The 4,906-nt window shown below is 38.7% G+C and overlaps 1 pseudogene; it reads left to right on the forward strand.

Annotated features, from left to right (window-relative positions):
* Window positions 1–377: 377 nt before the first annotated feature.
* Window positions 378–1,107, forward strand: LOC144303876 (large ribosomal subunit protein uL30 pseudogene; annotated as a pseudogene).
* The last annotated feature ends 3,799 nt before the right edge of the window (window positions 1,108–4,906 follow it).

The raw sequence follows: 4,906 nt of genomic DNA on the forward strand, positions 1-4,906 counted from the left end.
TGCTTGATTTTAATTCTAAATTCACAGTTTATTTCCTAGCATTTTAAAATTGTCATTCCACACCAGAAGTCATAGGTGCATTATCTGAAGCATTTCTTTGTTTATAGCCCAGCCACCAGTATTAAGTCAATATAGTGAAAACGAAGAGGTTGGCATTTTGAAGATGGCTCTAAAGTGCATGGAAGCAGTGTGAAGGAACCTTTGTGTAACTTTTGGCAGGAATCAGCGTTAGCAAGACCTCAACTAACTGGGCACTGGCTGGCTGGCTGGCTAGTAGTGAGCTAGAAGGGACGTCTCTATTGTTAAGTAAACATAAAGTGGTTTTCTCTTCCCTAGGTGGTAGGACTGTGCATAGCAGTAGCCACAGTTTTGGAAAGATGAAGCAAGAGCAAAGAAAAAAGATCTCTTTGGTTCTAGAAAATTTCCTGAAAAAGAGGAAGGCTTATCAGACCCTCAAAGCCATTCAAACAAAGCAGGCACTTTTAAACAAGAAGGATCCAAAGAAAGGAAAAGAACTCAAGTTTCAGCAACTGTAAAGGTTCCTAAGTGATTCCTGGAAGCAACAACATGACAGGGCCCAACTCAGACAACTAGAAAGAAGTGAAACCTCATGGCTAGGAAGTGCCAGATAAACATTTCTTGGTCTTTACTGTATACACCCAAAGTATTAATGGGATGAGTTTACTAGTGCAGAGGACCACTGCAAGGTTAGCCTAAAGATTTTTCAGTGGTGTCTTTGTCAGAGTTACTCCCCAGACCATAAAAATACTGTGTATATTGGAACCTTATATTATCTGAGGATTTCCAAATCTGAAGTCTGTCTGGGAACTCATCTTGAAACATGGACAAGGCAAGATCAAGAATAAAATCATCCTTTTGACAGACAACACAGTGATTGAGAAGCACCTAGAGAAGTATGGTGTTATGTGCTGGAAGACCTCATTCATGAAATTGCCTTTCTGGGGAAGAATTTCCAGGCAATTTCTGAGTTCTTAATGCCTTTCCATCTCTCATGCTACCAAGAAGAGAGTGGGCCTTCTCAAAGAGGTGGGCTTACTTGGCTATGGAGGTGAATGCACCAATCAACTCATTTGGCTGCTGAACTAAACTGAGAACTCTGAAAGCACAGTGCAGTGGAGGCATGTGTTTTGTTTTTTGGAATTGTTATCCAGTATCTTCAGAAAAGATTATTTTCTGCTATATCTTCAACAACTAGATAGAAGGGTCAGGAAAAAGATGATGATGTTTCTGGTAGGCACTTCTCATTACAGCCCAGTTCCAATGAAAAGTTCCAGTGTGTTTTCCATATTGTCTGCCACTACTGCCTCTGAAATCAGCAGAAGACTCATGCTATGGAGGACGGAGTCCTGCTATGTCATATCTTCTATCCTGGGGTTTAGTGTTGGTGAATGAATACCCAAGCATGAATACAAGACAGTAGAGGACCAAGACCAGGGACATACTTGAACCTGGGGGTTCTTTGGGTCTTGTTTTGGAAGGAACTTGAAATACAATTACAAAGAAGAGCACAAAATAGTGCTCAGTTGTCTCTGCTATAAGTCTATTGTTCTAACTTTTTTCAGTGATGGCTTTATGGGTTCTCAGGCTTGGCTGGCTCCTAAGTGTATCTGGTGGCTTCCTTATCCTAGCCCATAGTTGGATCAGTTCCTTTTTCTAGCTCAGGATTTTAACCTATTCTTTGGTCTATGGGAAGGGAAGGATCCTTTTCCCAGGAAAAAGCATACACTCAAATTTTTACTTGGAAGTTATATGTTTATAGACTCTTTTTTTTTTTTTAAGATTTATTTATGATAGACAGAGAGAGAGAGACAGGAGGAGGGAGAAGCAGGCTCCATGCAGGGACCCCGACGTGGGACTCGATCCCAGGACTCCAGGATGGCGCCCTGGGCCAAAGGCAGGCGCCAAACCACCGAGCCACTCAGGGATCCCCTGTTTATAGACTCTTCTTAGGAACCTATGCATCTTATGTGAGGAAGTCCTGCACTATCAGGAGTGGTCCCCTGAGTCCTGACCTTGTTAGTCTCCTGTGGTTCTAAGTCTGTGGAAGACCAAAGTTTACCAAGATAGTTCTTTCCTTGGAGTCAATTGAGTGTTTCCTATTAGGAACACAGTGTTTGATTCCCAATTCCCCTAATCATCTAACTAAGGAAAATACCCACCATGCATTCCTGCTGGGTTTTAAGATGGGATTTTCTTGGTTTGGCATGGATGAAGTTAGTACTATTAGGTCTTTTAGGCCCCAAATAGGTTTAATTGGACTCTCCTTGCATAGCCTAGACTCCAAAAGTATTGCCCTCTACCCTTCTGATAATAATAATATACTAGACTAACACTAGAGTTCCTGGGAACATTAGACCTAAAAAGGGGATGTGATCCTGCCTGTGTTATCATCAGGTGGATGATGATACATGGGCCTTCTTAAGTGGGCCTTCCTCTGCTCCTGTCACTTTGTTGCCTCAACTGCCATCTGAGTAGCTGGTCAGGGTATGCCAGGCATAAAAGACTTGAAAATATACTTAACCATTGTGTCCCTTGGTCCCGTAAGCTTTGCTGCACTTTTGGCTCATGTGGCCCTCAAACGAAGCCTCGAGGTTGAGTTAGAAGTATAACAATGCTTTAAAATGTACCAGCTTATGGGGTAATTAAGTTGGTTGGCTCAAGAGTTAATTTGCCAGGAATAGATGTTAGAGCTTATTCCTATACTTTAAAACACTGTGAAATCTCTTTAAAATGATGTACAGAAAAAGAGCAGCTGTAAATGTGAAAGCCTAGAGTTTCTATCCCAGATCTATTTCATACTAAATACAAGAATAATGTTTCCATTCTTGCCCACAAAATGGGGCTAATATAGTCCAGCATGTGTGCCTCACTCATATAATTGTTCAAGGGTTTTAAGCAAAATAATAGTTTTAAACTTAGAATTCTATGTAAATAAATAAGAGGTTATGAAATTTTAAAAAACTGTCATTCCATTGTTTTTTGATTTACATTTTTCTGATGAGAATCCAGTGGATGTTCCATTGTTCCTTTCCTGTATGTAGTATGTCTTTTTCTTATGTATGTTTTGAGATTTTTATTTTTAATTTGGTTTAAAGCAATTATACCCAGATGTGGTTTTCTTTGTGTTTATCTTGCTGTGGTTCATTCCTCCATCATGACCAGAATGAGAGCTGAGATTTTCAAAACCAAATTTTTAAATGTCCATTTCTTGCTGAGGAGATGAATATAAATATCCTTGGGGATATTAGTTATTTGGTAATAAACAATGTTGTCTGAAGATTGTTTTTCATTAAATTTGGAGACTTCTTTGACTAATACTCTTATAACATTTTTTCTCCTGCCAAAATTTTTCTTCTCCTGTTTGAATTTTTATTCCACATATGTTAGATGTGGGACTTTACAATACTCAACTAGTCATTGAAGTTCTGATCATTTTTTTTTGCCAGTCTTTTTTTCTTTCACTGTTTCAGTTTGCATAGTTCCTATTTACCTATCTTACAGAGCTTTTCTTTTGCAGTACACAAACTACTTTTGAAGTCTAATTATGCTAATTTTTAAAATTCCAGATATTTTTTAGTTCTACAATTTTCATTTACTTTCCTCCTCTGTTTCCTTTTATTTGCTGAGTTTCCTCTACCTGTTCACTCATTTATTCATCTTTGTTCTTAGATTTTTTAAAAGATTTATTTATTTATTTATTTATTTATTTATTTATTTATTTATTTATTTATTTATTTATGATAGACACACAGAGAGAGAGAGAGAGAGAGAGAGAGAGGCAGAGACACAGGCAGAGGGAGAAGCAGGCTCCATGCAGGGAGCCTGACGTGAGACTCGATCCCGGGACTCCAGGATCGCGCCCTGGGCCAAAGGCAGGCGCCAAACCGCTGAGCCACCCAGGGATCCCCTGTTCTTAGTTTTTTGATCATATTTATTATAGCTGCCCAAAGTCTTTGTCTACTAATTCCAATATGTCTATCATCCCTTGAGTCTTTTTCTGTTTTCACCCTCCTCCTATTTTGGTCATATTTTTCTGAGTTTTCAACTGCCTAGACATTTTTATGCTGGAAATGGAGTACTATTGTCTAAAGTCTGAATTTATCTTTTTTTTTTTTTAATTTGTCTTCTTATAAAGAATGTTGGGCTTTATTCTGACAGAGAATTAATTTACTGGTAGTTCCACATGTTTCTCCTAAGGCTTGGTTTTAAATTTTGTTAGAATGGGTCCAGAGTATCCCTTATGCTTGGGCTGTAGTAGTCCTCCTCCTAAATCATGACTTTTCTGGTCATGAGAGAAGTGGGCTATCTTTCAGCACTATGTATTCTCTGGTACTTACACTCAGCTCACATTCCTGAAGTAGCTGCTCCTTACTAGGCTTCTCCCATTTGACTATATGCATGCACAGGTACTAAGTCAAAGATTCACAAGGACACCTATGTAGATTAATGGGGCTCCCTTTCTGCTAAGCTCTCTTATTTCTGATATCAAAATCGGGTTCCTCCAGTAGTCCCAAACCTCACACTCTGTTTCACATGGACAGCTATTTCATATTGCTGCTGTCTGTTCAGGCTCCGTTACCCCCGGCCAATTATAGGTAGAGCCAGAAGTTAAGATGTTAAAACTCAGTTCATTTCTTGCTCACTAAATAATTGGATATTCCCCAAGACAGTTATTTGGTGACTGGACAATATCCTCCATCACAAAAATACATGTTTATTGAGCAGTTTCTTATGCCAGGACTTATACTACATGCTTTACATGTATTTTCTCACTTAATTTGCAAATAAATCAATTAAGAATGGATATTCCTATTAATACCATTTTAGAAATGAAGAAAATAAAATTTAGAGTGTAACAAAGTCTTGCCCAAGAATCTGATGATTG

The sequence above is a fragment of the Canis aureus genome, chromosome 33 (assembly GCF_053574225.1).
Source record: "Canis aureus isolate CA01 chromosome 33, VMU_Caureus_v.1.0, whole genome shotgun sequence".
Taxonomy (NCBI): Eukaryota; Metazoa; Chordata; class Mammalia; order Carnivora; family Canidae; genus Canis; species Canis aureus.